Genomic DNA, 13,447 nt, shown 5'->3' with positions numbered 1-13,447 from the left:
TATATATTTATATATGTTTGTATACATGTATGTATATATATATGTATGCATATATACATATATACATATGCATATATACATATATATATATGCATACATATATATATACATATATATGCATATATATGTATGCATATATATGTATGCATATATATGTGTATGTATAGATACATATATGTATGTAAGAATATATATATATCTATATCTATATCTCTCTCTCTCTCTATATATATGTATATATATATATATATATATATATATATATATGTATATACAGTGCCACGCAAAAGTATTGGATATATTACATTTTTCTTCATAACTTTAATTAGAGTAGAAGATTTTACCTAACATTTGGCCAGTATATTCCTAGTACTATTCTAACTTATATTTGAGGTAGTAATTGCAAAATTAAAGTTAAAAAAGTTTATATTAAAGGAAAATATAAATCAACTAACGCAAAAGTATTGGATGCATTGCTTTAATATTTGGTTGCATAGCCTTTATTGCGTTCAACAGCTTCCAATCGATTTCTATAGTTGCACACATGTTTTTTGCAAAGATATGCAAGACTTTTGCGCCATTCTTCTTTGCAGAAATGTTCTAGTTGTTGAATATTTCGTGGATTCCTCTTGTGAATATTGATCGTCAACATTTTTCACAAATTTTCAATTGGGTTTAGGACTGGACACTGATTGGTCCAAATAAGAACGCCAATTCCGTTATTTCTAAGCCATTCTTTGGTTAGTTTTGCAGTATGCTTAAGATCATTGTCCTGCTGAACCAGGAAACTGCTATTATGTTCCAACAAATCAGCAGATTTCCGGATTTTTTTCTCCGAAATCTTCCGTCCATACCTCCATTTAGTTTACTATTGATGATTTCTAGTTCACCAGTACCTTAGGATGAAAAACAACCTCATACTATAATCGAACCACCGCAAAGCTTTACCCTGGGGATGGTATTCTTTTTGTTATAGGCGGTGCCATTTATACGCCACAGATGCGTTGCTATGTTTCTTCCAATGATTTCGATTTTCGTTTCGTCTGACCAGATCACCTTGTTCCAAAAACCTTGGGGTTGTTCCGCATATGTTTTAACATAATTAAAACGTTATCTGACACGTTTAAGCTTCAATAATGGGACTTTTCCTGGGGGCCTTGATAAAAACCTGCACAATTAAGAACTCTACTGATTGTATCCTTGCTCACATGAATCGCAGCGTCTCTGAGGTCGGTTTGAATTTCACCACGAGTAAGAATAGGGTTTTTATGTACCTTTCTGCTTACCTACCTTGATTTTTTTTGTTTATTTTCCTTGTCCGACAACATCTGGGAAGATGTACAACAACTGCACCAGGGTATTTAAACCTTCTAATAAGTTGTAGATTAAGTTCACTTGATATCAGTCGATACCCTTTACCTTCTTTCTGCTTATCAATTTTTTTTTTTGACTAATGTCTATTGAAACTGTTTGGTTTTAGGCATTTTTATAAATGAACTGGTTGACTTTTAAAAAGTGATCCCAAACTGGAAGAATTTTATAAAATTATTTTAATGTACATATACATACATATATGGATATATATAAACATGTATGCACATATATATAAATATATGTTCATATATATATATATATATATATATATATATATATATGTGCAAATATATATACAGATATGTACATATTTATACAGATATGTGCATATATATGCATATATACAGATATGTACATATATATATATATATAGATAGATAGATAGATATACAGAAATGTACATATATACAGCTATGCACATATATATATATAGAGAGAGATATAGAGGCACGTACATATATATATATAGAGAGAGATAGATACAGATATATATATATATATATATATATATATATACAGATATGTACATATATATATACAGATATGCACATATATGTACTTATCTATGCATACGTATACAGATATGTACATATATGTGCATATCTATACATATATGCACATATGTACATATATGTACATATATATACATATATGTACATATATATATACATATATGTACATATATATACATATATGTACATATCTATAACTATATGTACATATCTATACATATATGTACATATATGCTCATATATATATATATATATTCATATATATGTGCATATATATCCATCTATATACATATATATATATACGTATTTGTACACACACACACACACATATATATATGCATATATATGCATATATACAGATGGGCATATATATGCACATTATATATATATATATATATATATATATATATATATATACATCTCAGGAAGATTTATATATATATATATATATATATAAATCTAAGGAAGATTTAATTAAAAAAATGTGAAGATAAAGTAAGTAAAGCAGTATAAATTTCACGGAAAACCAACTTAATTTAACCTTATCTCCTGTATAATTTGACTCCTTAAATGTGTATAATTACAAAAGAGAATTCAACTATATAGGGATGAAAAAACGTAAACTTTAACTAAAATTGTTAAATTGAAATATACTTAGCACTTTCATAAGCCGACATCTCAAATGTTCACAATCATAAAAGGTGTTCAACTCTATAAGGATATATAAAAGGATAAGGTTAAGTAAAACTTTTAAATATAAAAAAAGGGATCTTAATCTCCTTAACACATAGTTATTATGGCAGCTTAAAAACAGGAGTTGTAAAATACATGACTCTTTAGTGATAAATACCACTTTCTCAATAACCTAATGTACAACCATACGGTTACTTTTTATGTTGATATATAAATATTTTTTAAAAGTTTTCAAAAATAATATAAAATGATACAAATCCAAAAGAATATATAAGTAAATTTAATAATAATAATAAGAGTACCAGATCTATTTTGCAACATATTAAGTAACATATACATGCTATGAGAATTAAAATGGAGAAAGGATTAATTACGTTTGATACGAGAAAGGCAACTATATAAGAGGAAGGAAACCTAGCCATACATATCTAAAAATCCAATATATTGTCCAAAGTAGCTGTGAGTAAAAACAAAAAAATGTAAAAAAAAGAAAAAATGCAGTTTTAATTCCCGGAAAAAAACAACTAAATTTTACCTATCACAAACTTAGCCCGACATAACCCGACTTTTAAAAAGTTTATATTTTCAAAAGTGAAATATATAATCAGATTTTGGAATGTCAGGAAAAAAACGGTTGCAACAGAAATATTGTTTTAAATAATTCCTCGTAGGAGGATAAACCCTTCTTTGTTATTAAAGCTTTTTCTTGTTTTAGATAATTTGAACACAATTCTAAAGGCAGCGATAGAAACGTTCTATCATGCCTGAAAGTGACGCAATGTTAAACGAACCAGATCCAAAATGCTCTTTACTGATCCAAGGTATGGCAACAGGACTATTTTAAAAGTAGTTATATGCAGGGTGGAAGGATAGGTTGGTTGTCCTTAAGAAAAAACACTACAGCTTCATTTAAAACTTATTGACAAAATCAATTTAAGTAACTTGATTAAGTAATAAAGCTGATCTCAATCGAATGTAGCCGCCTTCAGTCTCAACCACTCCCTCGATACTGATCTGCAATTGGGCGCATACCTTTTAAGAAAGCACCGGCGGATGGCGGTTATCAGGCGGCTTTTGTCTTGTGGGGGGTATATTGGTGATGTTCTGGACATATGACCAAACGAATTAGTCCAGCAGGTTCGGGACGAGATAACAAGAAGGGCCAGTATGTGTAGGGTAAAAATCACAGCACTCCTTCTGAAGCCAAACATGGGTCCTTTATTATATGTGACCTAGCGCTGACGCCTTTTGCCACACTCACAATCTCTCAGAGGTCCCCTGATTGCACCAGGGGATCACCACACCTTTCAACACATATAGGTACGTTTTGGTGTTTACCTTCATGCTGACTTCGATGATTTGAGGTAGCATAATATGGCGTTCACTTGAAAACACACCAAAGACCGTAACCCTGACCGGAAACTTCGTTGAACTCTCCGGATTTACATTTTTAGGGTGTTGGCAACAGTCCTGTCGCCATAACTTGGATTAGTAGAGAGCATGAGTTGTATGCCGGCGCATTTTGGATCTCGTTCGTTTAATATTGCGTCACTTTCAGACATGATAGAAGGCTTCTATCGCTCTTGGGATTTGCACACCACTAGTCAACTAACTAATGGGTTTCAACAATAAAGGAAATCTGTTTTCATCAAATGGAAATGAAATCATGTCGTCTTTTATAAATGGGCAATTTTATAGTTCCAGCCTGTTATATGTGCTTATTATTATGTATGAATGAGAATAGAACCTGTATTTGTCTATTCTTCAGGATTTAGTTTGAAACAACCATTTATACCCAACTGACAATTCTTATATTTTGCCCGGCTGTTCTACAAAATATCCTAACTTTAAATAAAATAACGGAATACAGAATTGAAATAGACTTGATATTTGTGTGCCACGCGGTTAACAGAATTTACACGGACATAACAATACACTACCAATAGGAACCACTTCGCATCTTACTCTTTACATTTATTGAATTTGCTTAGCGAATTTAGAAGTTACACTGTATTGTGTCTAATAAATCAAAAATTATTTGTTAAGCAACATTGTGAGTTCTTATTCCGAATAACCGTTGTTATTGAAAGAAAAATGGACGACCAAGGTAATAGACGAAGAGAGAGAACTACTGTCAGGTTTTATGTACGTATGTATCTAGCTCGCCTCAATCAGATAGTTACATTCTTTCTGTAAATGTTACCAAGTAGTTTTACTTTCTTCAATACTAAATTATCGCGGCAATAATTTGCATCACCGGTCTTAGTGAACATCGATTTTCATTGGAAAACTCTTCAACTACTTTAAAAGATAACATGTTTTACAAACGCAAAACATGTTGATATATGGGGAAACATACTAATAAACGAGACCATGACAAAATGTTTATTCCATATTATGGTTGCTATTAGAAATAAAATGTATAAATATACAAAGGATTTATCAATTTTATTTTTCTTTAATGCCACCTTCTGCATTTATGCTAATGTCTTTTTAGAACTTGAGGCAGCCTTGCGCGTTCACAAAATACGCTTCAATATATTTTAATTCATGCCGATTTCGAATTTATTATTACAGAGTTTTAAAAAGTAACTTGGGCTCCTTCGCCGAGAATCGAAAACCAAAACATTTAGTAATCCAGCGTCGTTTCCTACCGTTTTAAATATCGGCGGATAAATAATAATGGTTTTTAATTAAGCTATTCAAGCTATGAATGGATTTACATATGCGCAAAGTTAATAGAAATATGTCGGGAATTTAAAATGAATATTTTGCATTTCAACGTGTCGATATATTTATGTATGTTTTATTTGTCCTTTCAAACAAAAAAATACTTGTCATAAATCATACTGTGTGCATGATAACAATTTCTTGTTAATTACAGTAGTTGATAAGCTTTTCGATTACATATTTTCACACAGACAACCACATATACATATATCTAATGTTTTATTTATATAGAAGTAGCCATTTTGTTTTTGAATATGTATGTGTGTATTTTCCAAATTTTCGAGCATGTTTCTGTTCTTGCAATTATGTAGACATTCTAATAATGAATTAAAAAAAAAATTATTATGAAAAATTAAATTTATTATATACTTTTTTTTTCAGACCGACCTTATTACAACCAGAATATACTCGGAAGCAATGCTAAACATGGACAACTGATTTTGCTTGAAGAAAATTAATAAAAACAAATAAAATTAAATACTACAAAAACGTGTTCTTTTTTATTTAATTACGTTTTCTTTTTATTTCATTTTATTACGTTCATTAACTACTAGTATACATACTCGGCGTTGCCCGGTATTAAATGTAACATTAAATTCCGCAAAAAAAAAATAATTAAAAAAAAAAAGAAAAGAGACTGAGTCATGTGCATGCGAGTATTATTTATTTCTAAACAGTTTATTTGAGGTAAACTAAAAATATTACTCGGGCTGAGATCGACGACAGTGAGTCAAGTATAATAACCATTATGCCAGCTTGTCACGTTCTTTAAAAATGTTTTCAACCCCACTTATTCTTAACTAAAATAAGTTATCATACGAACAATTCGCGCATGCGCAGTCGTTTAACAGATGACAAGCAGATAAGAATCCGATGATCCCATGTACAATTTTATACACTTTGACCTCTTAGCAGCCTATTTTTTATGAAAACCTATTAAAAGTTTTGCTTCCTTTCTGAATACCCTATATACCAAATGTCATGTTTGTACATAAATATTCCATTGAAGATATTGGTTGAGAATTGTCCTCACACATGCTCACTTTTATAGATATGTAGATAATATCATCTGAAGATAGGGACTCGCTGGTGTAAAATGCACCAAATGTTTGTTATTATTTTTGCCTGTGCAACAGCAAACCGCTATCATGTCCTGCAAAGACAAAAAAAGCACATTTTTTCAAATATAAAATTAAAACTAAATATAGAATTTGAACCATAGAAACATTTTCCCAAAAAGTAATAAACGCGGCATTACATAACATGAACAGAGTTGATATACTGCAAAACAAAATTCTAAAACACATATGGCAGAGTGTATATTATTATAAATCACAATTATCCAACATATTTTGGACATACACAATGGGGGAATACGCTTTTCAGCAGTAAATAACTTTAAAAATATTAAAATAAATGTATAATAAGTAAAAAGTAAGTAAAAAGTAAGTAAAAAGTAGCTCGGTGTTATAGTTTGAGTAGGATGCAGGGTATTTCTAAAGGAGTCATATAACTAGAATCATATTATTAAGTATCATACGGCATGATCACGTTTGACACACCGGTTTCCGTCAGACCACCGAAGTTAAGAAACAATGAGCCTGGCTAGTAACAGATGGGTGACCATCTGAGACTTCCAGTTGCTGTATGTGCTCTCTCCTTACCTCGGCATTGTTTCCAGTCATCCCGGACTTTTCCTTGCCACTGGACTCAAACAGTGCCGATCTAGGAGAGGTGTGGTTGGGATTGCGCAACTCTTGCCACACAATTACACACGAAGCTGCCCCTACAGCGGTATCCTTTATCTTTCGAGACTGAACGGAGGCATTGCTTATTAAGTAAAACCAGAAGCAATAGCAATACTATAAAACTGTACAGCACTGGTTAAATTAAGGAAAATCAAAGAGTGTTTTAAGTCATACGGATAATAAAATAAATCGACACAATAAAAGGTAAGCTATGATTGAATGCATATTCAACAAATAAATACGTTGAAATGTAAGTTTGATTGAAAATGCAATCACTACGATATTTTCTGTAAAACATCACATTATATTGAATTATAAATTTACAAAGTCCGCTAATGAATCGGGAAGATATAAAAAATTAATTAGTTATCGAAGAAAAAATAGCAACTTTATTATACATAAATTGAATCTACATTATTCACATTCATTTATAAATGAAGAAGCGAGGGGAGTTACATTGTGAGAGGGTGGATAAACCTTGCCTTTAGATGGCCTTAACTCAACAACTTTTGGATGAGTGACGAAGCGCATTTTCATCTGTGCGGTATTTAAACAAACAAAACTTCTGGTATTGGGCGGAGGAAAACACTTGTTTGCTTCAGGAGAAGCCCTTTTAAGCTCAGAAAAGAACGGTATGACGTGCTTTATCTGCAAAAGGCATTATCAGTTCATATTTTTATGAAAAAGAGTCTGGTAATGCAGTCACTGCAAATGCTCAACGGTATCTTGAGATATATAACGTTTTCACTCCTCAACTTGCCCGTTTTGCAGTGGATAAGCAAACACTTTCCAACAAGACGGAGCTACAAGTCACGTGGCAAGTATTCCCATCGATGCCTTTAATGCTTTATTTCAAGGTCGTGTAATTTCTCGCAACGGAAATATCCCTTTGACCCCTCATTCACCCGATTTGAGTGTTTTTGCCTATTTGTTATGGGGTTATCTTAAAACAAAATTGTTCGAAAGTGGGCCATCTAAAACAGTTCAGACTATCCAAGAACTCATTGCAAAAGTGATTGAGGCAATATCCGTAAATATGCTGCAAGAATCATGGAGAAATTTTACATCAGAATCCAAGAATGCCATACCACTAATGGTACTCATTTGAATCGAGTAATCGTTGAAAGAATAGTATTGGTTCATCATTTAAAAATGGTAACGAATAAAGATTTTATTAATGTATAATAGAGTTGCTAAAATGTATATTTTCAATAAGTAATAAATTTTTAAAATCTTCCCGATTCATTGGCGGACCCTGTATATGAAAGTAAAATAAGCAATCAGCATATGGCAAACTAGTGATGAAGAAAGAATAACATTTAAAAAATAAGATAAATTAATCATATATAATCATGCACGGCATAATAACGTAGGCACAGTGTAAGATCAGCGAAATTTAGCAACGTAGAGCTTGGTCAATACTAAAATGCCTGATGATTTACGACTTTCAGGTGCTGTGTGGGCTCTCCGCTTATATCTGCTTTTTTCTAGTCGTCAAACACTTCTCCTTGTCACAAGATTCAAGCAATGCCGATTAAAGAGAAGTATGGCTGGAGATTGCGCAACCTTTGCGTCACAAGTATTCGCATAGCTGCCTTTATAGATGCATACATTGCCCGTTGAGACTGACTGAATGTATCGATTGAAAGCTGGTTGTTAGTTTATTTATTTCTTAAAGAAGAACTGTTTCGGTGTCTTTGCACATTTCTCATGCGCATCGTACACGCAGAAACGAGGCATCATTAGCAAGGCCGATCTATTGGATAAATATATTTTTTTTAAATCAGAAAAAAGTGGTCAATTATTTCGTATGGAAATTACGTTTTAATTCAAGGGGTTCACCTAAAATCGTCTTTTATAAACGATTTGAACAGCAATAAGTATTTATTTCTGATGAACCGACCTCCTTAAGTAAGCCACCTTATCAAATCTCCAATACTAACGATTACTACAATACTATCTCATTGATTACTGTACACGCAATAACCCTTATCCCCGTGGTGACTTCCTTGTAAAAAAAAAACATGCGTCAATCATTGCTCTCGGAATTTGTTTGAATACAAGAATTTTCGCAGCGATGTCGTAATCAGGGCTATGGCCGAATGGAACAGAAGGTTATCTTATACTCATTAGTTTTGAGGTTCGAGGACGCCACAGATGGACGTGTTTTCTGCATTAAAACAGGGTGGTTGTTGTACTATTTACTGGGAATGGTTTTACCGACGGCTAATTATATTAAAACAAGGCCGATAGCCATTAGTCTCGTGCTCTCGTGTAATGAATGAATGCGTGAATGTAGGATTGACATGAAATTCTTAAATATAAACTAAAATGACAGAAACATGGGCTGAAATGACATAAATAAATAAAGAATGACTTTAATGAACTTAAGGATGAATTGAATGACCTTAAGAATGACTTGAATGCTTAAAAAATAAATGGACTCCTTCAAAATCAATTTTAATGATCTGGAGAATGACTTGAGTTGCTTTGAGACTGACTGATTGTAAAGTGGATGATCATTTTACATTAAATTAATATAGAAAAATGATCTCTCACTTTATATCACAAAGTTACACACATAAGTACAGCATGTAGTAAGAACAGGTACTACACTTTGATCTTGTTTATATATTTTATTGCTTTTAAAATTTTTGAAAATACAATTAAGTAAGAAACAAAAGATTTTTAAACAACAAAAGTAGGCACAAGGCCCTACAAGAAATTGGGGAGGGGAAGGGTTCAGGGTCTTTGTGACTAAAGTGATTAGAAGTAATAAATGTAGACTTTGGAGTCTTACTCTTGACTGGCAACATTTACCAAAATACCTCATTCACTCTATGGATCTTAAACTAACTAATAAATCCCAAGCGTTTAAGAATCAAAACCATATTTACAATTTATAAACAGTTTTCTGTGTGTTTGTGTATGCATTTTTTTAAAAAATGTTGTGTGTGTGTGTGTGCGCTTGTGTGAAAAAATAAAATTCAATTTCATTAGAAAATAAAATGTTTTTGAATTAAGAGAAAGAGTGTTCGTGGAGTGGGGAAAACTAATCAAGAGTGTTCATATCAAAAACAAAAAATAATCCTACTGGGTTGTTAGTGAGCCCCCCCCCCTGTACTAATCTAGGTGACTAGACCCCCCACTGTTTTCCAGGGAACCGAAAACAAGCAGGGCGATCCCTAATGGGGATTAAGGAAAATACCTTAATGGAAGTGGGAGAAAACAAAGCAACGGGGGGAGGGGGTTGGAAGGTGACCTCTGAGTAGGGAGTGACCGGGGGTGTTGAAAAAACAAGGATGTGGCACAAAGGGGATGGGCAGACTTAGAGGTTCTCTGGTACCAAAAATATAAAATCGGGAACAGGATCTCATTTGTACCACCAGTCAAGAGTCTTATTAAAATGACTTAGCTAGAACCTAAGCGGGATGGGTTCCGAAGGACCCAGCACCTCCCATGCCATGCTTAAGGAGGGAACACGTATTGAAACTTGGCTCCTCGACGGATACACAGACTAGTGCTGTGCACCCCCCTCTTGTCAAATTCAACTCTAGGCTACCTCCTCCAATCGCATCTGATCTTTACTTTAAGCAAATGTTTAAAGTAAACGATCAGATCCCGATCCGGAACAGATGTCCCTTCGCGGACCAACTTGAGGCGCGTGATCCAAATCACCATGCGCGCTACTGCCAGGATCACCAGGAAAACCATTCTTTCCTCCCTGGGGAACGACGGCTCCATGTTGTACACAAAATAACCTTCGTCGAGATCGAGTGGACATTCGGCATCGATGCGAGCCATTACCTCTCCGACGTACTCCAATAAGGGCTGGATCCGGCTGCAACTAAAAAACGCGTGCCCGATTGTTTCGGGCTCGCGTTCATCACAGCGGGGACAGAAGCCCCTCGTATGTTCTTTATACCGACAGAGTTCGTCGAGAAGGGGCAGCTAGTTTCGGACCAGTCGCCAGGTGAGGGGAAATTCCGAGTTGTTCAGAATCTCCCGTCCCGGCGCTCAACTCCAATGAGAACGGACAGCCCCCATCGACCATCCCATCCGCCTACAAAGTGGATCCTTCGCGGTCCCCTCCACTAGCTCCCGATAAGTTTCTTTCTTAGCTGATCGAGGATACTGGTCCCCGGCAAAGCTCTAAGAGCGGTCCGGCATTCGGAGAAGAACTTAGACTCCCCCCTCGGTCTACGACGACCTTCTACCGAGGGGTTGGGTTTGAGATTGGGAAATGAGTTATCAACCACAGCGATACAAGGAGCGTCTTCTTCAAGCGAACGACCCAGGAAAACCAATCTCTCGACATTTCTATGACACAAGAGACTGGATTGACCCAGGCCTCCATCGCTCGGACTCTGGACAAAGACCTCTCTGCAGACATAGTGCTTACCATCGTTCTACAATAGTGAATCGAGGCGCCCTTGCAAGCGGGTTAGTCGTTCTGCAGGGAGAGGAAGTACAGACAATCGGTAAAGGATGACCGGAAAGACGTATGTAGCACACGCCTCCGCCCGACCCTTCAAGGACAATTTCCTTCCAATCCAAGTCTTCACCGACGATTTGACCTTGCCATATACTTCCGACCAATTCTTTTCCAGCTGAAGTCCCGGTCAAAACCAGACACCAAGAATACGGACCGGTCAATCGGTCCAGCTGAAAATACCTGGAAGCGAGTTTACCCCGGTCCAGGCCCCCAACCGCAGGCCGACAGACTTGCTGCGGTTGAAGATGGCCCCTGTGACTTCTTCGTATCGAGCGAGCGCCTCGACCACCGCTTGAACATCCGTGTGGCAAGACAGGAACACGGTGATGTCATCAGCGAACGCGGAAACCGTGGCTCGTGTGCATCCAGGGAGAGCTATTACGCGCAGGACTGGTGTAGCCGCCTCGTCCCTTAACTTGCGAAGGAAAGGTTCCAACGCCAGGACGTACAACGGAGGCGACAGCAGACAACCCTGACGCACCGATCGAGAGACAGCGAATGACTCCGACAGCTTACCGTTGATCTGCACCGCTACCGTCGGCCTGTCATACAGGAAAAAGATTCACTTGCGGAAGTCCGGATTAAATCCGGCGGCGTCTAGCACAGATCCCAAGAACCGATGGTCGACCCTATCGAATACCTTGGACTGATCTAAACTGATCAGCGCGGCTTCGGCGTCGTCTTCTGTCCCCTCTATGATCGAGCGTATCAAATGCAAATTGTCTTGAATCGATCTCCCCTTCACAGCATAAGTCTGGTCCGGTTCGATCAAGTCAGTGATGACAACCTGCAAACGATTCGCAAGAATCTTTGCCAAAATCTTTAACTGTCTTTAGCAGAGTAAAGGGCCTAAAATCGTCGAAATTTTCCACCCCACCATGCTGTTGACCTTTCCTCAGCAATGTGATCACTCCCTTAGTCACCTGTCCAGGGATGGAACCCTGAGCAAACCAATGGTTTAACATATCCTTCAGAATAGGGGCCAACATGGGCGACAATCTCAAGTAGAACTCGTAGGGTAAACTATCAATCCCCAGGAATTTGTTGTAACCGACCTGCTTCAACGCAGTAAAGACCTCATGTTCAGTAACAAGACCCTCACAGCTAGCCGCCCGAGCCGCCATGAGGCAGGGCGAGTCAGTCAAATAGCTGCCAAACGCCTCGACCCTGAGTCCGGGTAGTTGGGTGAAGCGCTCCGATAGATGCTCCCGAAACCCCTCGTTGATCTCCCGAGTCGAAACTAGGGCGTGTCCTTTCAGGTTATGTAATTTATGAATGAACCCGTCCGAACCGCGCCCTAAAGCAGCCTTACGCTCAACAGCGTCAACATTCACAGCCTCGTATGAAACTTTCATTAATCTAGCCCTAACTACTTGACCTTCATACCGCTCGCTAGCCAAGCGGTTGAGGTCTTGTTTAGCTAGTGCTACCTCTAGGGGGTCCCCCCTCCACCGCCCGGGTCAGCTTATCCTCTAAGCGCTTCTTTGCCTTAGCCTTATCTAACGCGAGGCGTTGGCTGTATTGGACTGAGAAGCGCCTAATTTTGGCTTTAAGACTAACCCACCACTTACTTCCTGTAACCGTCCCCACTAAAGCCCGCTGAATTAATTCGGTAACCTTCAACCGGTAGTCCTCCAACTACAACAAGGTGCTGATGAACTTCCAGTATCCGGCTAGTTTAGGGCTAGCACTTAAGTTCAAACGGGCCATAACGAGTTTATGGTCCGAGTGTCTTAACAAGTGGAACGTGGGGCACGATAGAAAGTCTACGTCGCCTCTTCTAACTAACATCCGATCCAAGTAAGTACTCGGATGGGAAGGCACTACAGGATGCCACGTCCACATCTCCCGCCCCGGATGATCCAGACGGAATCTGTCGACGAGATCGCACGAGG

At 36.8% G+C, this 13,447-nt stretch overlaps 1 long non-coding RNA gene across 1 annotated transcript in view; it reads left to right on the top strand.

Annotated features, from left to right (window-relative positions):
* Positions 1 to 5,817, top strand: part of LOC145284534 (uncharacterized) — a 119,361-nt gene extending 113,544 nt beyond the window's left edge. Inside the window, exon 2 of the long non-coding RNA XR_013868861.1 lies at positions 5,691 to 5,817. This is a non-coding gene — a long non-coding RNA (uncharacterized LOC145284534). The remainder of the gene's footprint in view (positions 1 to 5,690) is intronic.
* Positions 5,818 to 13,447: the final 7,630 nt, after the last annotated feature.

Source organism: Euprymna scolopes, chromosome 9 (genome assembly GCF_053919585.1).
Source record: "Euprymna scolopes isolate OS-2025 chromosome 9, ASM5391958v1, whole genome shotgun sequence".
Classification (NCBI taxonomy): Eukaryota; Metazoa; Mollusca; class Cephalopoda; order Sepiida; family Sepiolidae; genus Euprymna; species Euprymna scolopes.
This window is presented reverse-complemented; position numbering and strand designations above follow the sequence as displayed.